Here is a 26114-nt window from a genome sequence, read left to right on the forward strand (position 1 = left end):
TAGACAAAAAAGGGGAAAGAGAGGGGAGGCGCTACCTGAGAGTAGTATTAAGGTATCAGCGGTGTAGGCGGCGGAGCCTGCAGGATGGCGGATGCCACAGGATTGGTGACATTGTGATGAGCATGACAATCTCTTACATCTTGTAAGTGCTTTTAATCTTGTGCAATAAATGCTGATACTTTTTTTTTGGTGGGGGGTTGTGTTTTTGATTGTTTTATATTGTTATGTTTTTATTTTACTTGATGGACTTGATGGACTTGTGTCTTTTTTCAACCTCACCTACTATGTAACTATGTAATTTAATAAAAAGAGTTTAAACACATAAAAAAAAATGCTGGTACCTTAATACTACACTCACCTGGTTCCTCCCTTCTCTTTCCCCTTTTAAATCCAAGATCTGAAACAATCAGCTTTTCCCTGCAACAACAGATCAATCTTCTAGTAAGCTATTGCTGACTGAGCAAAATAAAAACAAAAACATATTATATACACAAAAAAAAAAAAAAAAAAATATATATATATATATATATATATATATATATATATATATATATATAATATTTTTTTTGTGTATATACGCACACGCACAATTTTATATATAAAATAAAGCCAGAGTAAAAAAAAATCATATACCGTATATATATATATATATATATATATATATATATATATATATATATATATATATATATATATATATACACAGTATCTCACAAAAGTGAGTACATCCCTCACATTTTTGTAAATATTTTATCATATCTTTTCATGTGACAACACTGAAGAAATGACACTTTGCTACAATGTAAAGTAGTGAGTGTACAGCTTGTATAACAGTGAAATTTTCTGTCCCCTCAAAATAACACAACACACAGCCATTAATGTTTAAACCACTGGCAACAAAAGTGAGTACACCCCTAAGTGAAAATGTCCAAATTCAGCCCAAAGTGTCAATATTTTGTGTCACCATTATTTTCCAGCACTACCTTAACCCTCTTGGGCATGGAGTTCACCAGAGCTTCACAGGTTGCCACTGGAGTCCTCTTCCACTCCTCCATAATGACATCACAGAGCTGGTGGATGTTAGAGACCTTGCGCTCCTCTACCTTCTGTTTGAGGATGCCCCACAGATGCTCAATAGGGTTTAGGTCTGGAGACATTCTTGGCCAGTCCATCACCTTTACCCTCAGCTTCTTTAGCAAGGCAGTGGTCGTCTTAGAAGTGTGTTTGGGGTCCTTCGCATGTTGGAATACTGCCCTACAGCCCAGTCACCGAAGAGAGGAGATCATACTCTGCTTCAGTATGTCACAGTACATGTTGGCATTCATGGTTCCCTCAATGAACTGTAGCTCCCCAGTGCCGGTAGCACTCATGCAGCCCCAGACCATGACACTCCCACCACCATGCTTGACTGTAGGCAAGACACACTTGTCTTTGTACTCCTCACCTGGTTGCCACCGCACACGCTTGACACCATCTGAACCAAATACGTTTATGTGGGTCTCATCAGACCACAGGACATGGTTCCAGTAATCCATGTCCTTAGTCTGCTTGTCTTCAGCAAACTGTTTGTGGGCTTTCTTGTGCATCATCTTTAGAAGAGGCTTCCTTCTGGAATGACAGCCAGGTAGACAAATTTAACGCAGTGTGTGGCGTATGGTCTGAGCACTGACAGGCTGACCCCCCACCCCTTCAACCTCTGTAGCAATGCTGGCAGCACTCATATGTCTATTTCCCAAAGACAACCTCTGGATATGACGCTGAGCACGTGCACTCAACTTCTTTGGTCGACCATGATGAGGCCTGTTCTGAGTGGAGCCTGTCCTGTTAAACTGCTGTGTGGTCTTGGCCACTGTGCTGCAGCTCAGTTTCAGGGTCTTGGCAATCTTCTTATAGCCTAGGCCAATATTTATGTAGAGCAGCAATTCTTTTTTTCAGATCCTTTCGAGAGTTCTTTGCCATGAGGTGCCATGTTTAACTTCCAGTGACCAGTATGAGAGAGTGAGAGCGATAACACCAAATTGAACACACCTGCACACCTAAGACATTGTAACACTAACGAGTCACATGACACCAGGGAGGGAAAATGGCTAATTGGGCCCAATGTGGACATTTTCACTTAGGGGTGTACTCTCTTTTGTTGCCAGTGGTTTAGACATTAATGGCTGTGTGTTGAGTTATTTTGAGGGGACAGCAAATTTACACTGTTATACAAGCTGTACACTCACTACTTTACATTGTAGCAAAGTGTCATTTCTTTCAGTGTTGTCACATGAAAAGATAGAATAAAATATTTACAAAAATTTGAGGGGCGCATTCACTTATGTGAGACTGTATATATATAGATAGATATATCTATATCTATCGATATATATATGCTTTATATATTTATTTAAAAAAAAATATATATATATATATATATATATATGAGAGAGAGCGAGAGCGAGAGCGAGAGCGAGCGAGAGAGAGAGAGAGAGAAAGAGAGATAGAGAGAGAGAGAGAGAGAGAGAGAGAGAGAGAGAGAGAGAGAGAGAGAGAGAGAGATATCTATATATATATGTATATATATATATATATATATATATATATATATATATATATATACTTATAATCATCGAGGGTCTAGATCCAGTCTCCACTAACCAGTTCCAGACCCCCTATTAATTGAAAAAATAAGGATAAAATGTAAAAAATAAAGTATAATTTTAAAATAAATTTTTATATATAAAGTATATATAAATATATAAAATGTTAACACAATAAAATGTTCAGCTTTTCATGTAAGTCTTTTGTTTTAGGATTAACAGTCTAATATAAAACTGATTACACCCAATAAAATCTGGCTTCTTCCACCTCCCATATAAAGTAACTGCCTAATCCTTCCTGCCACCCTTCCCATCTTTCAAAATCAATTTGAAATTTAAATGTTTTTTTTTTTTTTCTCTCCTTTAATACCAAAAAAAAATAAACACACTCCACAACATTAGAATTTAATGTACACTTCCCTGATATTCCAAACTCTCCGGGTGGCTTAATTCTAGTTAAATATATTTATTTTGGCAGGCAGTAAAAAAAAAAAAAAAAAAAAAATCCATAAAATTAGGACGGGTACACCCTGTGTACAGAACACGCCGTTTTTATTGGATTCAATCTAACTCCGTCCAGCGGCTTGGGCTATTAAACAGCACGACTCAGCCACTCTTGTAGTGGTAAACGGATAAATAATCTATAATTATAGAGATACATGCTCCAACAGTATTCTGTTGGAATGTATTTTAATGCGCCAGGCTCTACCTGATGACAGCTACAATCAAGACTGGCTGCAGGCAGCTGCTTAGCTCGGGGCCACACTCAATTATGTCGGACTGTATTAGTCCCTGGTGAAACTGTCACCTTCCAGCTTGTGAAGTGATAGGAAGTGGATCCTGATGTCTCTACAGTCACTGGCACAGGGAAGGGAGCATGGGAGCTAATGTGGAAAAAAAAAAACAGCATTAACACTTTTTTTTTTTTGCTTATAGAAAAACAAAATGAAGAGCGTGGCTCCGTCGAAGAGCAGAACCTTTCCTTTCCAGTGACAGAACATCTGGAGGGAATAATAAACACTGATCTGATCTGTCTGCAAAGGTCAGTTATTAGCATATTCAGATGTGGAAGCCAGGGCACATTAATCCGCGGGCCCATTGATGAGCGGGTGTCATGCTTGGAACGGTTTGTGAGAGAAGACAAGGAAAGGTTAAAGTTGAGCGCCAGCCTTCCGTTCAGTCTTGCACAGTTGTACGGGCTCATATGCTGTACTGAAATGGCTTACTCTGATTTCACTGCACACTGTGAGCCATTCTCACAGTGTGCATTAGAAAGTGCAACAGGCAGTGCATTTCATTTTCTGCCTATAGGACATCCAGGGTCATCCATCCTTTTCCTCCTATCAGCCCGACTGTCCCTGTCCCACCCATTTCATTCATTGGAATTATGGAAGCTCAGCAAGCAAACAGACATCACATTTCCCACTTTACAGCACGGTGTCCTCAGCAGTGCATTAAGGGCGCACGGGCGCTGGCCCCTCTCTCCTGCCACCCCCTCTATCACCAATAGATAGGTTCATGCATTGCATAAATCTATCTATAGCCGCCGCAGCCACCCCTTATTCAGGTGCCCGGCCCCTTTTCGGGCGCCAGGCGTCTGAATTACAGCGGCAGGGGGATGTTTGCTCTAATAGCTTCAAAAAAGGTGACCTGCGAGCGCCATGCTGGGCGCTCACAGGTCACTCAACTGTGTTAGAAAAGCGAATGACTATTCGCTTTCCTAACACTAAACCGCCTCTCAGGTGCTCGGGTTTGTTACCTGTCACCTGATTGGCTGAAACGACAGGCGTCACTATTGGACACCTATCAGGAGGAGAGGACGAGAGATGAGGACGGCAGGAGATTCATGGAGGACCCCGCTCGTCGCTGTCACCCGTTGCCCCACCAAGACAGGGTAAGTGCCAGGCAGGTGGCGAGTGGGCGGGGGTCACACTGGGGGCATTCAAGGGCACACTGGCAGCATTTAATAGGTACACTGGCAGCATTTGATGGGCACACTGGAAGCATATGATGGGCACACTGGCAGCATTTGATGGGCACACTGGCAGCATTAGGCACAGTGGCAGTGTATGATGGGCACAGTGGCAACATTTGGCACAGTGGCAGCATTTAATGGGCACAATGGCAGTGTTTGGCACAGTGGCAGCATTTAATGGGCACAGTGGCAGCGTTTGGCACAGTGGCTGCAATTGATGGCACAGTGGCAGCATTTGAGGGCACAGTGGCAGCGTTTGGCACCGTGGCTGCGTTTGATGGGCACAGTGGCAGTGTTTAATGGGCACAGTGGCTGCGTTTGATGGGCACAGTGGCAGTGTTTAATGGGCACAGTGGCAGCATTTGATGGCACAGTGGCTGCAATTAATGATTTTTTTCAAAAAATGTTTGCGCCCCCCCCCAAAAATTTTGAGCACCAGCCGCCACTGGTCCTCAGTTAGCCTTCACATCACAAATCACAGTCCTACAATAGGTACAATAGGTACAATACAGTACCCCGTTACAGTACAGTCCCCTTTACATTATAGTACTTCTTTAGAGTACAGTCCCCTTTACATTACAGTACCCCATAAGGCCTGATTCACACCTATGCATTTTTAGTGTATTTTGCAGATTTGCACTACAGAACGTGTTCCATAGGAAACCATGTTAAATGGACTATAGTGCAAATCTGCAAATTGTAAAAAGCACTAAAAATGCATAGGTGTGAATCCAACCTTACAGTGCAGTCCCCTTTACATCACAGTGTATCTTTACAGTGTAGTCCCCTTTACATTAATCCCAGTGCCCCTTTACAGTATAGTGCCCCTAGCAATCATACCCCCCCATCACAGTGCCCCTTGCAGTCATGACCCCCCTTTCCTCTCTTACATCACTGCCCCCTTTCAATCTCTAGTTCCCCTCCATAGTCCTAGCTTCAGCAGGGCAGAGGCAGTTATCAGCCCGTGTGTCCTCTCCTGGGTCTCCCATCCCACTGACAATATCATCCTATCAGCGGGGCGGGGGGCAGGAGGAGCTGCAGATCTGGATGGAGGGCGGGACCTGCTTAACTTATCATGTTAACAAGAGGGTGATTACCCATTTGTTAATATAAAAAGATTCACACTCTCTGTCCCGATCTGCCTCTCCTCTTGCCCCTTGCCCTGCTGATAGGGTGACATAGTCGCTGGGGTGGGAGACTCGGGAAAGGACACACAGGCTGCTAGATGACACGGCCACGGTCCGGACAGGACTGTTATGGACCGTGGTCACTGCTCACCTCTGCTGTGCGCCCTGGTTATCAACAGGCCAAGGGCCGGTACTGGTCTGCGGTCGGGAGGTTGGGGACCCCTGGCCTATGGTGTAGGTAAAGCACAAACTTAGACCAAACTTTTGCTGTCTGTCTCCCATTGGGAGATTTCCCTTTCTGTCCCCTTCTAAGGCTTATGCCCTGTACATACGACCGGTTTTCCCGGCGGAATAAACTCTAAAAATAGCGCCTGCAAACCGACCCGAAACAGCTGCTGCAGTGTCTCCAGTGTGAAAGCCCCGAGGGCTTTCACACTGGAGCGCTACGCTAGCAGGACGGGAATAAAAGTCCTGCTAGCAGCATCTTCGGAGCATTGAAGGAGCGGTGTATACACCGCTCCTTCACCGCTCCTGCCCATTGAAATCAATGGTGCAGCGCGGTAATACCGCTGGCAAAGCGCCTCTGCAGAGGCACTTAGCGGTGGTTTTTAACCCTTTCTCAGCCGCTAGCAGGGGGTAAAACCGCCCCCACTAGCGGCCAAATACTGCCGCTAAAACAACAGTAAAGTGCCGCTAATAATAGCGACGCTTTACTGCCGACGCACCTCCCGCCCCAGTGTGAAAGGGGCCTAACTAAAAAAAAAAACAAAAAAACTTTTTGTTTTAGTTTTAGATAAAGCAGGGAACATTTCGATCCTTTGTCAAGTTCTCATAGCTGTCTGTGCACTTATGGTGAGATTACCTCTCTATTTGTCCTGGCAACTATCATTATCAGGATAGAAGGTGATAACGAAAACAACATTTGAAAGCTGCCAATGGAAGTCAATAGAGGGGAAATCTAAAAGGGAATTTTCCCTCACTTATAATGTATGTCAAGGCAAAATAAAAACAGAACATATTTCATACATTTCTGGAAGACATGCACATTCCTCAATGTTTTATCCAGTTAAAATAACTGTCCATGTGCCAGAAAAATAGCTTGCTCCTAACTTCCTGTTTGAACTGACAACCCAGTGGCTTCTGAGCTCTAAAATCATAAGCATGTGGTCTTTAGCCCTGTCTACTTCCTTTCTGATGGATTACAAAGGACATAACCCTTTCCTCATCTCCTCCCCATCTTCTCCCCCCATCTCCATAACCCCTTTATGTACATAGGATGTTGTCAGCTCAGAGCAAAATGACTGCATACGAAATATATCAACGCAAAACCGAATTTCCTTGACGCGTTTCACAAGGAGCAACCCAGCAGTGGTGAAACGCGTCAAAGAAATTCTTTTTTTGGATGAGATATTTTGTATGCAGTCATTTTGCTGACTACTCAATAAATACAGTTAAAATACTGTAGTGTGCCTTTCATCTTTACAGTTTGTTGATGGTGAGCAGAGACAGGCTACAGGAATCTGCACCCAGATTCTCCATGGATAGCATGAGGATGAGGTCTTGGCGCTGAGAATCAGGGTACATTTTTTACTATAAGATGAGTTCGTTGTTAGGGTTTTGTAAGGGAATTCCTTTCCGTATAGCATCTCTCATAGAAAAGAGCATAGGCACATTGCTAACAGAAATACACGTGGACGCATTACTCATAGGAATGCGCATGCGAGCACACGTGTGCGCGCACGCGGGAGTGTGCCCACAGTTTCTTACCAGATGGGCTATTTAAGGAATGATGTTGCTCACTGTCAGTGCTGACTGGTCTTCAGCTTTTCCCTTTGTCCCGAGTGTATCTGATTTCTGTTGATTGACCCGGCTTGTTACTGACCTGATTCTGGATTCAGCTTGTACCTCTGCCCACCTGTTCCTGACTTTGGCTCTGTTCCTGACCACATTTCTGCCTACGCTTCTGTACCTCATTGCCCGCCTACTACTGACCTTGGCTACCTCTGTGACCTCGCTCCTGCTTCCAACTTCTGAGTGTCTGCTTCGGCTGTCCTTCATAACTTCTCCAGTCATCGCAGTGCCTAAAGCCTGCTGAGAGCTTCGACAAGCCACACTTCCAGAACCTGCAGTACATGCGGAGTGCCCCTTTTACCTTGGCTGGTCCAGCGTGCATCACATCTGCTCCTGGCCTGATGTCCTGCCTGACTTTTCCAGCCTGCATCTCCTGCTGCAAGTTCTGCTATCAACACCCACTGTTGCTCCTGTCCCTCGACACCATCTGTTCCACCTTCAGTGGAGCCTGGGCTGGAGATACAAGAGAGGCCAACCTTGTCAATTCAGTCTGATACCAGGTTCATGACAGGTTTACTTAAAATTTAAAGGAGATTTTATATCACTTTCTGTTGTGTCTCTTATACAGGAAGTGAATGAATATCTTCTTAATGAGGATACAGACAGAAAAAAGAAAAAGAAAGAAAAAGAAGCATTTTAACCGCTTGCCGACCGCCTCACGCAGATATACTGCGGCAGAATGGCACGTACAGGCAGAATCACGTACCTGTACGTTGCCCTTTAAGAGGCGGCCTGCGGGCGCGCCGCTGCCAGCAAGCTCCGTGAGTCGGGTTGCAGGTTCCGCGGACTCGAAGTCCGCGGGGATAACCGCGACCGTCTCACGGAGAGGAAGAACGGGGAGATGCTAATGTAAACAAGCATCTCCCCGTTCTGCCTAGTGACACTGTCACTGATCTCTGCTCCCTGTGATCGGGAGCAGACATCAGTGACGTGCCACACACAGACATGCCCCTCACAGTTAGAAACACTCCCCAGGACACACTTAACCCCTACACTGCCACCTAGGGGTTAACCCCTTCACTGCCAGTGTCATTTACACAGGAATCAGTGCATTTGTATAGCACTGATTGCTGTATAAACGACAATGGTCCCAAAAATGTGTAAAAAATGTCCGATGTGTCCGCCATAATGTCACAGTCACAATAAAAATCGCTGATCACCGCCATTACTAGTAAAAAAAAGAAATATTAATAAAAATGCCATAAAACTATCCTCTATTTTGTAAACGCTATAACTTTTGCGCAAACCAATCAATAAATGCTTATTGCATTTTTTTTTACCAAAAATGTGTAGAATACATATCGGCCTAAACTGAGGAAAAAAAATGTTTTTTAATATATTTTGGGGGATATATATTATAGCAAAATGTAAAAAATAATGCGTTTTTTTCAAAATTGTCGCTCTTTTTTTGTTTATAGCGCAAGAAAGAAAAACCGCAGAGGTGATCAAATACCGCCAAAAGAAAGCTCTATTTGTGGGAAAAAAAGGACGTTAATTTTGTTTGGGAGCCACGTCACACGACCGCGCAATTGTCAGTTAAAGTGACGCAGTGCCGAATCACAAAAAGTGCTCTGGTCAGAAGGGGGGTAAATTCTTCCAGGGCTGAAGTTGTTAACCAATTTTATAAATAATGAAGAAACTCCTGCGCTGTCAGAAATACCTATGCTAAGGGGCACTGCTGCAACACCTAAATGACTGATCCAAACAGACAAAAGTGGTGTGAATAAAGTAAGTGGTGATTGCGCTGTGATAAGTGGGGAAGGAAGGAGGAGGGAGGGGAAGGGGCTAGCTCAAATGTATAGAGAGGTGAATGAAAAATGAAAAAATTATACAAAATATAAAGGTATAATGAGCATGAGGGCTAGTATCATACTAGCACATAAACAATATCATGTAAATACTGAAACAGAAGAAAAGAAAAATCTCAGTGCAAAAGGGCTAGTACCATACTAGCACATATGTGGTAACTCAGCAAATACTTATCAAAAGAAAAATCTCAGTGCAAAAGGGCTAGTACCATACTAGCACATATGTGGTAACTCAGCAAATACTTATCAAAAGATAAAACTCAGTGCAAAAGGGCTAGTATCATACTAGCACATATGTAGTAACTCAGCAAATAATTAATGGTGACTCCAAGTAAATAACTAAATGGTGAACAGTCCCACCGCCTTGTGGTACAAAGTGCTCAAACAATGAGTCATCAGTTCCAAAAGGCAAAATGGAAAAATTATACAAAATATAAAAGTGTGATGAAATGTAATAAAGTGCAGTCTAATGAGCACTAAATCCGAATAAACTGAAGAACCAAAATAGTCTAAAGCGTATAAAAAGCTATGAAATGAGTGACAAATACAGTGTGGGTACAAAAAAATTGAACAAAATAGAATATATAAATCAAACAAAGTCCATGTGCATGAGGGCTAGTATCATACTAGCACATAAAAATATTGTAAATACTGACACAAAAGAAAAGAAAAAATCTCAGTGCAAAGGGGCTAGTATCATACTAGCACATATGTGGTAACTCAGCAAATACTTATTAGTGACTCCAAGAAAAATAAATATATATAAATAAATGGTGAACAGTCCCACCACCTTGTAGTACAAAGTGCTCAAACAATGAGTCATCAGTTCCAAAAAGGCAAGTCCACAAGCCACAGGAAAAGGGAAACAAAGTCTTCAGTGGGGACACCTCTGTGCTCGCAAGCAGCTCACCTTACTGCTGCAAGACAACAGCTTGTAATCCAGTAACAAATCACCAGCAAGCAAGGGTCCCATCCAGTAGTTCAGGCGATTCGGGTGGTGGGTGTGCAGGATGGTATATAAAAAACATAGGCAGACAGTATATAGTATAACTCCGTGGCGGCCAAAGTGGAAAAAAGGGACAGGACACAGAAGGGGGATGCACTCACTTTTGTAAAATGAGTGTGGGCGTCAATCCAACGAACGCCGAGTTCGTATACCTCAAAAAGGGGGTCTTCAAACCGTCCCCATTTCCTCAATGCTCGTCACAATGGGATGCATATATGTAGAGTATTGGAAGAGAGTACACATAGCGTGATCCCGTATATAAATCAGTTTATTAGCTTAAAAACAACATGGTACACTTACATTTAGCAGAAGGCTATAGTAAAAAACATCCACGAGCGCCAAACTCATATCCTATCATCAGTCTGTGACAGTTCCCGTGCTCCAAACCTCACGCGTATCGTCACGTCACGTGACTTCATCAGACTTCCTCTGTACTGTCACTCATTTCATAGCTTTTTATACGCTTTAGACTATTTTGGTTCTTCAGTTTATTCGGATTTAGTGCTCATTAGACTGCACTTTATTACATTTCATCACACTTTTATATTTTGTATAATTTTTCCATTTTGCCTTTTGGAACTGATGACTCATTGTTTGAGCACTTTGTACTACAAGGCGGTGGGACTGTTCACCATTTAGTTATTTACTTGGAGTCACCATTAATTATTTGCTGAGTTACTACATATGTGCTAGTATGATACTAGCCCTTTTGCACTGAGTTTTATCTTTTGATAAGTATTTGCTGAGTTACCACATATGTGCTAGTATGGTACTAGCCCTTTTGCACTGAGATTTTTCTTTTGATAAGTATTTGCTGAGTTACAACATATGTGCTAGTATGGTACTAGCCCTTTTGCATTGGTTAACCAATTTTAACCATTCCCTACTCTAAGTCTAAAATGGTCTTTCCAGGCGTTAGTTAGGGCACATGAGGATACTTTATAGCCACATAAAGTTGTTTCTATATAAACAAAACTTATGCAGAGGAAGTACAATATGCAAGCCGTGTTATACATCAAACTCTACTTTCATATATCACATTTTATACTTTTTTTGGGGGGGATGAAAAAAATCTGAGGTGGCACAAACTATTCTTGCTAACAACTCTTCTTGCCTGAGGGAATATATTTGATAAAAATTTCAAACAGAATACTGAACATCACATGAGGAACTTCTGTTAACAATGCACAAGTGGTGGAAAAGTAGTGGCAGGGGGGATAAATTAGCAGTGCCCCTTGCCAATAATTACCTGTTTGTCGCAATACAGTTATTGTTGTATAAAGATTAGAGCACAACACTTTGTGTGACAAATTTGTTTTTGGCTATTTGTCAAGCACCGTTTATAAAGAAAATCAACAAGATCTGTTTTTTACCCATTTTTTTTTTTTTTGCTAGGCTGTTGTATATTTATTGGTTTGCGTCTGATTTTGGGTTAGAGCACATATAGAGAAAGGAGGAGGAGTACCGGTAGGGTAGATCTGCTCACTACAGGGGAACTTTCAATAAGTAGAGAGGAGCAATGTTCAGAAATTTGTTCTAGGTCTGTTCTGCAATCATGCAAAGTGCGTCAAATGGGTCAAATGGGATGAGCTCCTATCCATTGTCCTTTAAAGCTGGCAATATATATTAACGTAATACAAGAGTTACCATATATATACTCAAGTATAAGCCGACCCGAATATAAGCCGAGGCACCTAATTTTACCACAAAAAACTGGGAAAACTTATTGATTCGAGTATAAGCCTAGGGTGGGAAATGCAGCAGCTACTGGGTAAATAATGCCCATCTGCAGCCTCACTGTGCCAATCTGCAGCCTCACTGTGCCCATTTTCAGCCTCACTGTGCCCATCTGCAGCCTCACTGTGCCCATCTGCAGGCTCACTGTGCCCATTTGCAGCCTCACTGTGACCATCTGCAGCCTCACTGTGCCCACGTGTATCATCAGTGCCCATCTGCAGCCTCACTGTGCCCATCTGCAGCCTCTTTGTGCCCATCTGCAGCCTTGCTGTGCCCATTTGCAGCCTCACTGTGCCCATCTGCAGCCTCACTGTACCCATTTGCAGCCTCACTATGCCCATTTGCAGCCTCACTGTGCCCATCTGCAGCCTCACTGTGCCCATTTGCAGCCTCACTGTGCCCACCTGTACATTTAATAACCAAAACAGCGGGTGTCTCCGCTGTGTCATGCAGTCTTAACTGTTCGGAGGCCGTCCACTGTAACAAAACCCCGCCTCCTCCCCGTCTGTGACAGACGGAATACTGATTCAGTTTCCCAGCATTGTATAAGTGTTCAGTGTTTCATCTATCATGGACGAGGAGGAGGCAGGACTTTGTTACAGTGGACGACCGCCGAACAGTTAAGACTGCATGACACAGCGGAAGACCCTCGCCGAGGGAGGTTTTTTCAGCATAAAAAATGTGCTGAAAATGTTGGCTTATACTCGAGTATATACGGTAGGTCTATTATTTTGTGTATTCTTGCTCCTCGGTCACCTTTGTCTCTTTCTTCCAGATCCAGCATAAAACTACTACAGCACTTTGCTTCTGTGCAGGAGTTCTTTAATAAAGACCGGTCACTGCTGTTCCCTCTCCTTGTGCAGGGTGACTGGTCTTGTCTCCGCCCCCTCCCCCTGTAGTTTTCTTCAGGAAGCCTGTAGTGGGGGTAGCTGCTATGACTCACCCACAGCTCTGCTCTCTGCATAGACTATGTGCAAACCAGTGATGATGTCACTGGGTTTGTATAGGCATTTGACGTAGACACAAAGTATGATTTAATTCCTTTGTGTCTGGACATTAATTCAATTTTATTAACTAAACCCAAGAACAAAAATGTAACATATTGCATCTTATAGTCCTTAGATGTGGGGGCTGCATCAGCTTTTTTTTATTTGTACTCGGAGTCGCTTAAAGATAATCAAGGAAAGGTAATGGAGGAAAGAGGGAAAGTGACCAGGAGTGTGCCATGGTCACGTGGTCAGTATGCCGAAAAGAGGGCATACCCAACAAGTAATTGGGTGGGATAACTTGAAGAGAAACGCCGATGGAAGGGGGAGGAATGGGGCAGATATTTATAGAGCTAGCCTCCTCCTACAAATTCAGGCTGGCCTGCGGCTAGCCTTCCTGCTTAAGGTAAAAGCATTTTCAGCCAATACAAAAAATACCTCTTGATTTTGCCAGAAATGCTGTGTCCTTGTCACTTCCTGTAATCTGCACAGAAGAATATCTCTTGCTTCCTAGGTATCTTCTGTAAGCTATTGATTGCCTTGCCCCATGATGTAATGGAGATGAAGGGAAATGAGCATGTTTGTAGTCCATATCAGGAGAGCAGCCTAGGGTGACAACCATGGCTTCCCCCATAGATACAGTGGAGGAGTGATGTAGCCAACCAGGGACAAGAAGGGTGTTGTTTGCAGGATTACTATTAGGGAAAGCCATAGTACAGATGGAGTTCCCAGATGCATAAGTGTGTGCATGCACAAGCCGGGAACTGGTTGAACAGATGAGCACAGACGTTACCAACACTGGTGCCAAGCTAATTGCTGTTTGGTCTACAATATTCTGTGTGCTTGTTCCTGAATCCTGTGCCTGACACGGCTTGCTCCTGACTAAGTTTTCCTGCAACTTGTCCTGACCTCAGCTTGTCCCTGTATTCAGCTTCTGGCTCCTGTTCCTGCCTGATCTGCCTCACCCTGCTCACACTGGCCTGTGACCTGACGACTCTTCTGCCTGATTTTTATGCCTGTTACCGACCCGGCTTGCCTGACCCTGTATTCTGCTTATCCATCCTGCTACATCTCCTTCAGTCCTGGACGCTGCCCTGCATCTGCAACCCAAGCTCCCTGCCAGTCTGTCCGTCACTGGCCTGTCCAGCCTACTACATCTGCCTGCTGTCAGCTGCTCCAGTTTCCTAGCGTTCTCCCAGTAATGTCTCGGCTACTACCAGGGCAGACTACCGAACTGATCACTGGCACTCATACATCGCTATGCTCTTGGTGCTCTTGCAGCTACTGTTCCACTATCAGTGCCCCCCAGGTCAGAGCTGTATGAGGGGCCTTCCTCTTCAGGTCAGAATCACCAACCAGGTATGTGACAATTAACAGTTGAAAATAAAGCAAAAGAAACTTAAAAGAAGAAAACATATGCAGCCATCACACCAAGGACTAGTAATCTCCAATATATTATATTTTTGGCTTTCAGCTTAGATACACTTAGATACTAGATCAGTGATGGCGAACCTTGGCACCCCAGATGTTTTGGAACTACATTTCCCATGATGCCCATGCACTCTGTATTTGAGTATCATGGGAAATGTTGTTCCAAAACATCTGGGGTGCCATGGTTCACCATCACTGTACTAGATCATTCCTCTGCTTGCAGTTCATACACCAATGAATTGTTATAAAGCCCAACACTAAAACTTTTTCTTTTAATTTGTGGGTTTTGTGGAGAAGAATTACGTGCTTAACTTTTTATTCACATTTTTGATGTGTCCTTAGAGACTTCAAGATTTGAATATTCCATATGACTCAGTTTGTGGAGGGAAAGAATTTTGACGAGCCATTTGGACACGAACATGAAAAATCAAAAGTGCTCATTTTAAAGGCTTATATGCAAGTTATTGTCATAAAAGTTGATTGGGGACCCGGGTACTGCCCCAGGGGACATGTATCAATGCAAAAAAAAGTTTTTAAAACAACTATTTTTTCAGGAGCAGTGATTTTAATAATGCTTAAAGTGAAACAATAAAAATTAAATATTCCTTTAAATATCATGCCTGGGGGTCCCCTTAGTCTGCCTGTAAAGTGGCGCATCTGTCTGATGTGTTTTACAGTGCCACAGCAAAATGACATTTCTAAAGGAAAAAATGTCATTTAAAATTGCTCGCAGTTGTAATTTATTGCCGATTTCCAGCAATATAGATAAAAAATCAGCGTGGGTCTCCCCCCGCCCCCAGTCCATACCAGGCCCTTCAGGTCTGGTATGGATATTAAGGGGAACTCAATGCCAAAATTTTAAAAAAGAACAGTGTGGGGTCCCCCCCAAAATCCATACCAGGCCCTTCAGGTCTGGTATGGATTTTAATGGGAACGCCACGACAAAATTTACAAAAAAATGGCATGGGGTCCCCCCCCCAAAATCCATACCAGACCCTTACCTGAGCAAGCAGCCTGGCAGGCCAGGAAAGGGGGCCCCCCCCTCCTGTACCATACCAGCCCGCTTGCCCTCAACATGGGGAGGGTGCTTTGGGGTCCCCCCTAAAGCACCTTGTGCCCACAACCCCTGGCTCAGTGGTTGTGGGGGTCTGCAGGCAGGAGGCTTATTGGAATCTGGAAGCCCCCTTTAACTTCAATGGAATCCCAGTCTTAGTCCATAGGGTTCAAAATTGAGTTGGCCCACCCTTTGCAGCTATAACAGCTTCAGTTTAGGTGATCAAATAAATATTCTTTATATTAAAACATTTCAAACAAAATTCTGCTAGTGTATAGTCAGGAGTCCTCATTGAAAGATTTACCCTCACCTTCTATTCCTGGGACAACTGCTAACTTTTGGATTTCTCATCACTTTCTGTCCCAGTGGCAGTGGTTACTAAAGATAATAAGTCTCATTCACATAGGGCATTTTTTTTCCTCCTTCTGTTTTTGGCAGGAAAAAAACAGCTATAAAAATGCGTCTAAAATCAAGTTCTGCACATGCATTTAGACGCATTCAGGCACAAAAAGTGGTTAAGAGTTCTTGGATTCCATTGGCCAGAATGTTAATTTGAATACAAAAATAGGTGCGTTGTCCTTTTAAATGCTCACACTCCAGTACAAAAAATAAATATAAAATCATGTGCATGATAGATATTATTTCATGTCACAAACCAACCATAAATAAAGTGCATCAGTGTCAAATAAATAAGTAAATTCATAATGCATGAATATAAATATTAAATAATATAAATGATTAATACTACAAATATTAAATAATATAAAATAACCAAAAGTTCATGCCAAAAAAGTTAATATAACACCTCTAAATTAGTGTTGTGGCAAACCACTGCAAATCCTGTGCTCTCACACCTCCTAGTGCACATGCTTCTTACCATACATACCTCTAGATTATAGGAGGTCATACTAGCTTGTAATAAATAAATCGGTAATCTCCTCCACATTGCGGGTCCAATACATTCAGGAAGAGCCCACGCTTTCCCATACGAACAATTCGTTATTACCGCCATGAAAGAAAGCAAAAACATGCCTTATGATGGAACACCGCCATAAAATTAAGTTTAGTAGTAAGTCATGAAGAGTTCAGTGGTCAGTAGTATGTAGTGCAGAGCGCAGGGGTCAGTAGTATGTAACACAGAGTTCAGAGACCAGTAGTAAGTAAAGCAGAATGCAGGGGTCAGGAATGAGTAACGCAGAGTTCAGGGATCAGTAGTAAGTACCGCAGAGTTCACAATTAAGTAATGTAGAGTGCAAAGACCAGCAGTAAGTAATGCAGAGTGCAAATTTCAGTAGCAGGTAAGGAAGAGTGCAGGGTCAGTAATCTGACACTAACTGACACTAACTGACACTAGGGGGGAACTGAATACCTTCCACTGACATCACCACTGCCATTAATACAATGATCAATGCTAAAAAATATTCAGTGTCACTGTACACTGGCTGGGAAGGGGTTAACATCTAGGGCGATCAAGGGGTTGAATATGTGCCTAACTATGTGTAATCTGTGTAAAGTGTGCTGATTTTTTACTAATGATCTCTCAGTTTTTCGTCCCTGCAATGCAGGGGTGAGAAACTGACAGATCCCTCCCTGTGCACAAAGCTCTATGTTAAATATCAACACAGAGCTCTCGGCTGTGAATGTCCAGGACTTCCTAACAGGCTGCCGCTGTGTACAATCACAGCAGGGGCTGGTCGGGGGGGGCGCACCCTAAACCTGTAAGTAGGCAGAGACGTGCCAGTACATCGCTTTGCCTACAGTGGCCGCCCTGCGCGGGCGGTCACTAAGTGGTTAATGTAGATTTTAGAGGTCAGTAGTAAATAATGCAAAAGTCAGTAGTAACGCAAACTTCAGAGGGTAGTAGTAAGTAATGCAGAGTGCAGAGTGCAGGGGTCAGTAGAAAGTAAAATGGGGTTTAGAGGTCAGAAATAAGTAACACAGTGTTCAGGAATTAATAGTAAGTAGTACACATTGCAGGAGTCACAAATAAGTAGCGTAGAGTGCAGACATCAATAGTAATGCAGAGTTTAGAGGTCAGTTTTACACAATACTCAGTACAGAGGCTGGTAGTATGTAAGGTAAAGTGCAAAGGTCATTAGTAGGATTAGGTTTAGGATTAGTTTTCCTCTACAATATGGGGATCAAGATCTGTAGGCCTCACCATATATCCGGCACACCAAGGCCTCTGCATGCATATCATGCACTCAGGGGCCTCATCCCACTCCAGGTCCTTCTAATGGGACGGGGGTTCAGTGCCCCCCCCCCCAACTGGATATAGGGGTTTTTTTTGTGTGCTGGGGTTTTTTAGTTTTCCCCTAGGGTAACCTCCCTATCCCTGGATGTGTATATCTGGTTTTTGATACGGAGTGCTGCCCATTTGGGTGCTGTTTTTGTTTCATGCACCCTTTCTCCATGTTTTATGCTGTGCATTGTGTGGCACTGGAAACGCAGTGAGTTTCCCGCGTCTCCTTCTGTTGCAATGCTAGCTGCCGCACTCTGGCGCAACGTGTTTACGCCATTCCATCTCATCCAACGGATGACGTCATTACGTCACCTCCTGTGCGGCGTGTGGCGGATATGATAGCCTCTTGGGATATGTAAGGGAATGCTGGGGACCACATTGTCGCCATTTCCTTCCTCATCACACTGTTTAAGGCTCTACAGTGAGGGTACTTCTACTTCCAGGGGGGCAAGTTACTGGCTGCAATCTACTTTAGCCATATGATTTGAACAATTGGCGGAGGTTACACTGGATTTGCCCAGAAAGTATTTTTTTGATTGTCAGTACATTTTTTTGCTTTACCTCCTGGCCTTCTCCCGTTCTGGGGGGAATCTTGGGATCATCTGTGAGGCTAACCTTTAGCACAAATCTTGATTGGAGAGTGTTTTTATAGATACAATCCTTTCTTTTGTGTTTGTTTCCCCTTTTTAGTTTTTGCAATCTGAACATTGACCCCCCCCCCCCCGTCCTGCTTTTCTAGTGGTCCCTTTATATGGTGAATGGCTATTTTTTGGATTTGAATGATAACCATGGAGGTCAAGGGAATGCTCTCTCCAATAATATAGTGGCTATGTAAGTTTTGACATTTTATAATTGTTAAAATGTTTATATGGTATTTTTTTGGAATGTAAATTGCATTTGTACTCTATACTTTCAGAAGTGGTATTAGTCCCTGAAGAAGATTTGAATTGATACACATTTTGAAACGCGTTGGACATTCCCACTACTCACCATCATTTGGAAATTGTATGGATGGTTTAACCATGTTTTAGCACAGAGGTCAGTATTATGTAAGGTAGAGTGCAGAGGTCGGTAGTATGTAAGGCAGAGTGCAGAGGTCAGTAGTATGTAAGGCAGAGTGCAGAGGTTAGTAGTGTGTAATGCAGAGTGCAGAGGTCAATATTACGTAAGGCAGAGTGCAGAGGTCAGTAGTGTGTAAGGCAGAGTGCAGAGGTCAGTAGTGTGTAAGGCAGAGTGCAGAGGTCAGTATTATGTAAGGCAGAGTGCAGAGGTCAGTAGTATGTAAGGCAGAGTGCAGAGGTTAGTAGTGTGTAAGGCAGAGTGCAGAGGTCAGTATTATGTAAGGCCGAGTGCAGAGGTCAGTAGTGTGTAAGGCAGAGTGCAGAGGTCAGTATTATGTAAGGCAGAGTGCAGAGGTCAGTAGTGTGTAAGGCAGAGTGCAGAGGTCAGTAGTGTGTAAGGCAGAGTGCAGAGGTCAGTAGTGTGTAATGCAGAATGCAGAGGTCAGTAGTGTGTAAGGCAGAGTGCAGAGGTCAGTAGTGTGTAAGGCAGAGTGCAGAGGCCAGTAGTGTGTAATGCAGAGTGCAGAGGTCAGTAGTATATAAGGCAGAGTGCAGAGTTCAGTAGTATATAAGGCAGAGTGCAGAGGTCAGTAGTGTGTAATGCAGAGTGCAGAGGTCAGTATTATGTAAGGCAGAGTGCAGAGGTCAGTAGTGTGTAATGCAGAGTGCAGAGGTCAGTAGAGTGTAAGGCAGAGTGCAGAGGTCAGTAGTATGTAAGGCAGAGTGCAGAGTTCAGTAGTATGTAAGGCAGAGTGCAGAGGTCAGTAGTGTGTAAGGCAGAGTGCAGAGGTCAGTAGTGTGTAATGCAGAGTGCAGAGGTCAGTAGTATGTAAGGCAGAGTGCAGAGGTCAGTAGTGTGTAAGGCAGAGTGCAGAGGTCAGTAGTGTGTAAGGCAGAGTGCAGAGGTCAGTAGTGTGTAAGGCAGAGTGCTGAGGTCAGTAGTATGTAGGGCAGAGTGCTGAGTTCAGTAGTATGTAAGGCAGAGTGCAGAGTTCAGTAGTATGTGAGGCAGAGTGCAGAGGTCAGTAGTATGTAAGGCAGAGTGCAGAGGTCAGTAGTGTGTAAGGCAGAGTGCAGAGGTCAGTAGTGTGTAATGCAGAGTGCAGAGGTCAGTAGTATGTAAGGCAGAGTGCAGAGGTCAGTAGTGTGTAAGGCAGAGTGCAGAGGTCAGTAGTGTGTAAGGCAGAGTGCTGAGGTCAGTAGTATGTAGGGCAGAGTGCTGAGTTCAGTAGTATGTAAGGCAGAGTGCAGAGTTCAGTAGTATGTAAGGCAGAGTGCAGAGGTCAGTAGTATGTAATGCAGAGTGCAGAGGTCAGTAGTGTGTAATGCAGAGTGCAGAGGTCAGTATTATGTAAGGCAGAGTGCAGAGTTCAGTAGTATGTAAGGCAGAGTGCAGAGTTCAGTAGTATGTAAGGCAGAGTGCAGAGTTCAGTAGTATGTAGGGCAGAGTGCAGCAGTCAGTAGTAGTAGTAGTATATAAGGCAGAGTGCAGAGGTCAGTAGTATGTAACACACAGTGCAGCTCAGGAGTACCTAACACACATCCCCCTACAAGCAAAAACGCTCCCCTTCTAGTGCAAACATCTACCACCCTATGCTAAGCCACAGCACAAATCCCCCCTCCCTCTGTAAAGTTTACTCACCAGACCTCAGCTGCAGCAGCACCCAGCAGAGTAAAGGCAATCCTCCCCGATCTCCTCTCGTGCGTTTCATATGACATGTCAGACCTGAGGAGAAACGTAGGACTTCTCTATTGCCATTCTGATCTGAGGCCTGAGAGACAGCAGGTAATGCCAGGAACTGGTGACACAGCAGGGTCCCAATCTACCTGTCACAGGGCCGCGATCGACCATGGGGATTGTCTGCGTGCTCTAAACTGATGAATTGTTCACTGATGGTTATACTTTCCAACACCTCATTAAATAATTCCATCTGTCCTTTACGCAACAAGGGTTTGCAAGTCTTGGATGCATCAGCAAAGAGACTAACATAAAAACTGTTAGTAATAAAACAGGACAGAAAATAAGACAAAAAAAAAATCTTTTTTATATTATTATTTGTATATATTTATTTCATTTCGGCATGTCACTGTAATAAAGTTGGTTCTGACTCCAGGGAGATTTTCTGTAAAGTACAGTTGCCTTGGGCAAGAAGAGATGGAGCCCTCAATAACTGATATGAAAGGTCGTTAATTAAGCACTTAACATTTCAAGGCAGTTATCACGGCTAGCCCACAGACTGAGCTGCCGCTCCGTCATCACCGATAGGCCACCTAGATGACTAACGTGAGTTGAGTTGAGTCTTTTGTACTTGAGGCGAGGAGCCCCGAGGCTGTGCTGATCTAGTGACCCTCCCAAATACACTCTCACTGCCATAAGGAACTGGATATCGGATGTGACAACGGTGCAGACACCGAACACGGCAAAGGAATTTCATTTCCCCCTGAAGATCGGCAAAGGGAGAGGAAGCCAGAGCAGAGATGGCATGTCTTGACTTCGGCAAAACGCAAAAAAAAACAAAAAACAAAACAAATAAAAATAAACAGCTGCGATTACCGCCAGATGAAAGGGAAGGAGACGTCGACGGTGAATTTATAGAGACGCGTTCCCCCGACAAAGGAATATTTTTGTCTTTATTTCTGTCTCTTTTCTTTTTTTGTATTACCTAAGTCTTTAACCAGCTCAGCGCTGGAATTTTTATTCAGTTGATTACAGGTGACATTCCGGTTGCATCAGGTTTCATTAAAAAAAGAAAAAGTTAGAATGGGTTTTGTCTAAACGCTGAATTCCAAAAGAGATATAAAATATACAAATGAATATATTATAAATCATTACATGTATTTTTTTAAAAGCAACTGCTGAACTCCAGGATAAGCTAGCATTGTCTAAAGACAAGAGTCGCGTGTATTCTTATTGAAATCTTGGTGTGCTTTGTGTATTTCTTTCAAATCTGTGCAGTAATTTAATGTGACACTTTACCTCTGTGCAGGAGCTTCCTGTAATAAAGACCGGTCACTACTGTTCTGTCTCATTATTCAGGGTGACTGGTCTTGTCTCCGCCCCCGCCTATAGTTTTCTGCAGGCAGCCTATAGTGGGTGTGGCCTGCTGGACCCCTCCCACACCTCTGCCTTCTGCACAAGCTATGTTGTCCAACGTTGTGATAAAAAGGGGAAGGGGCTAACTCAAATGTATAGAGAGGTGAGTGAAAAAAATTTTTTTTCCAAAAGGTATAATGAGCATGATGAGCATGAGCCCACTCACCTCTCTATACATTTGAGTTAGACCCTTCCCCTTCCTCCTCTCCCCTTCCCCTTTTTATCACAGCGCAATCAACACTCACTTTATTCATACCACTTTTGTCTGTTTGGATCAGCCATTTTAGGTGTTGCAGCAGTGTCCCTTAGCGTATTTCTGACAGCGCAGGAGTTTCTTCATTATTTATCTATATGTTGTCCAACACAGTGATGATGTCATAATTTGACCAAATGATATCTGATTTTGCTAGGGCTTCTGATGCATGCAAATAGAAATTGCCCCAGGGATAATATAGGCATGGGAGGTGAAACCAGACCATACAAAGAGTATAGAAAAGTACAAAATGTATTGAAAAAACATATAGAGAAACATTAAGATATACAAGAATGTACAACTAATCATAAAACAATAATGAACGACACAAATAATAAACAGCAACAATTCACTGATATGCACATGAAGTCTAGACCTGTAGTCGACCAAAATGTGTTAACAGTATGCCCAACATGTTTCGGAAAAATATGGTATTTATTTCCTTCTTCAGGGGCTGAGCTGAGGTAGGCTGTTAATTCTATTAACAAAAGAAAAACAAAGTAATAGTACAAGATTCATAGTGCGTAAGTATAATAATATATATAAAGAGTAACAATATTAACTGTTTTCCAAACACCTGATGCATACACTGTGGATTTATATCCTGTGTGGCTATAGAGGAATATATTTAAATGAAAGTTTCTGTGGCTGGAGTTCAACTTTAAATTTAAAGTAGAACTAAAATCTTTTAAAAGAAATTGTGAGCAGCCAGGCTGTCCCTTCTACTATAAAACAAACCTACTCAGCTACATGTAGACTTCCTTAGGGCCCTTTCACACGGGCTTGTCTGTGTACGAACTCCGCTTTTCTCAGCAGGGATCGATCCGCTGATTCCCGCTGAGCAGGGAGATGACAGGTCCGTCTCCGCTCACTGTGTGGAGATGGACCTGTCAAAGCCCCATTGTCCTCTATGGAGATCGGATGAAAACAGACTGCCTGTCCGTTTTCATTCGATCCTATCCGATCCAATTCTCCAGATGGATGGAAAATAGAGTTTCCATCGGTCTGGATTTCACAGACAGGATCGGATCGGATAGTGGCGCCACTGACATCCACTGCTCTATAGAGGTGCATGGAGCGTCCAATCAGGTAAGCCTGGAAAACTGACAGGCGGACCTGATCGGAAAGCCCGTGTGCAAAGGGCCTTAGAATGTACACTGAGTTGCAAGCATTCTGATATTGTGTCTGTGTGCCGGGATGATGGAACTCCTGAGTTCCATCATCCCCGACAAAAATTCAGTCAGCAGATACACATACTGCAGCTGCTGACTTTTAATAATAGGACACTTACCTGTCCTGGAGTCCAGCGATGTCGGCACTGCAGATGATGTCTCCCTCAGATGTCGGGTGCTGCGGCCGCCATTGCAGATAACGGAGCCCGGTACTGAAGCATTACGGCTTCACACCAGGTCCCTACTGCACATGTGTGAAGCACCGCTGCGCTCCCTTATTGGCCCGGCAGCGGGGGAAGGATGAGGGAGGAGGAGAGAGCAGAGCTGGGGATGTAATTCCCCGGAGCCCGGTCTCCCGGAAGAGGGGAACGGTACCTGTCAAAGACAGGTATCCACTCCCCCCTTCCCAAAAGGGGGGAGGAGACAAATGAGCGGAAGTTTCATTTTGGGTGGAACTCTGATTTAAATTTCCTTAGCCGACCACTGCATCTATGCTACTCAACATTACCCGTTTCTTTGTGCTTCATCAAAAGAGCTTGAACAGCACATCTTGAAAACCCAGTCTGCCTGGGAGAGACCTCGCTGATGCGGTATAACTACCTTGTCTCTTATTGCTATGGTGTATGAACTGTGACATGAATCTGTCTTCCATAACCTCACCTTAATTGCAGAGTTTGGCTGTTCCTCACCCAGTTTAAAGCTTCCCAAAAGGGCCACCTCCAAGGTTACCGCAGGATCCTGTCTAGGCTGGGAGAACCGCCACCGCACGGTTACCAGCACCGATGTTCTTCTTTACACTGAAGATAGTTCTTAATGATATTGGCTGTATGTTTGGGGTGGCTGTCCTGTTCCAGAATAAATCTGATGCCAATCACACGCCCCCTAAAGGTATGGCATGATGGAAAGGTATCTGCCTGTATTTATCAGCATTGAGAACACCACTGATCCTGACCAAATCTCTAACATCATTTGTAGACATGCATCACCAAAATTGCAAGGAATCTCCACCATGCTTCACTGTTGCCTGCAGACACTTATTGTACCGCTCTCCAGCCCTTCGCCAATAAACTGCCTCCAAGTACAGCCAAAACTCATCAATCCATGGAACCTGCTGCTATTTTTCTGCAACTTTTTTCCTTTTTGTGCATAGTTGAGTCGTTTACCGTTGTTTACATGTTGAAGGTATGGCTTTTTGACCACAGTTCTATGCTGATGGCACTGCTGGACTTCTTCCTATGTTGAAGGTAAGTAGCCAAAATGTGTCCTTCATCTGCTGCATTAATGCGGAGGTCTGCCCACCCCTACAAAAATTCAGTCAGCAGCTACACATACTGTAGCTGCTGACTTTTAATCATAGGACACTTACCTGTCCTGATGTCCAGCGATGTCGGCACTGCAGCTGATGTCTCCCTCAGATGTCAGGTACTGCCGCCGAAATTGCAGATAACAGAACCCGGTACTGAAGCATTACGGCTTCGTGCCGGGTCCCTACTGTGCATGTGTGAAGCAACGCTGCGCTCTCCTATTGGCCCGGCAGTGGGGGAAGGATGAGGGAGGAGGGAGGAGGAGAGAGCCGAGCTGGGGATGTCATTTGCCGTGGCCCGGTCTCCCGGATGTGGGGAGCGGTACCTGTCAAAGACAGGTATCCGCTCCCCCCTTCCCGAAAGGTGCCAAATATGGCACCGGATGGGGGAGGAGACAAATGAGCGGAAGTTTCATTTTGGGTGGAACTCTGATTTAAATTTCCTTAGCCAACCACTGCATCTATGCTACTCAACATTGCCCGTTTCTTTGTGCTTCTTCAAAAAAGCTTGAACAGCACATCTTAAAAACCCAGTCTGCCTGGGAGAGACCTCGCTAATGCAGTATAACTACCTTGTGTCTTATTGCTATGGTGTATGACCTGTGAAATGAATCTGTCTTCCATAACCTCACCTTAATTGCAGAGTTTGGCTGTTCCTCACCCAGTTTAAAGCCTCCTACACAGTTATTTGTTTCAGTTAATGACTGTGTTTCAACCTACATATGAAATTGGCACCTGCTTGGTATAATTGGTAAATCATACACCTGACTTTAAACCCCTAAAATCTCTGATTTGATGCTGGTTTGAAGCCAACAGGTTTGCTCACTTTGAATTTTGTAATTGATAAAAAGAAATAATTACAATATATATTTTTGAAAACATTCTTACTTTACAGCATTGTGGGTCAGAGCTTTATAACAGTAACTACTTACAAAAAGTAGTAGAAGATCTCAGAAGTGTAGAATAATCTTCAAATCACAGCATGTGCTGAAAGAGCAGCAGAGCCCACCAGAGGTGCTGGAAGAGCTCACAAGAATCACTGCTGGCTGACGCGTTTCGAGGGGAACACCCCCTCTTCCTCAGAGCACTGCAGTGCTCTGAGGAAGAGGGGGTGTTCCCCTCGAAACTGTATGTAATGTCCCTTGTACTCATTTTTTGGATTTTTTTTTCTTTAAATTTTGCCAAGAGTAATGATAGGTTAGATCCTCAGTTGTTTTTATTAATTAAAAATATATATATATATATATTTCTCCCATTTTTAGATATTCACCCTTTCTTTCAGTACTTTCCCTATGTTCTGATCTTAAAGGGGTTCTAAAGGCAGAAGGTTTCTATGCATTAAGATAAAAAAACCTTCTGCGTGTAGCCCCCTCAGCCCCCCCCCCCCAATTACTTACCTGAGCCCCTTCTCTCTCCAAGGTTGTCCACGAAT

The sequence above is a fragment of the Aquarana catesbeiana genome, linkage group LG04 (genome assembly GCF_042186555.1).
Source record: "Aquarana catesbeiana isolate 2022-GZ linkage group LG04, ASM4218655v1, whole genome shotgun sequence".
Lineage (NCBI taxonomy): Eukaryota > Metazoa > Chordata > Amphibia > Anura > Ranidae > Aquarana > Aquarana catesbeiana.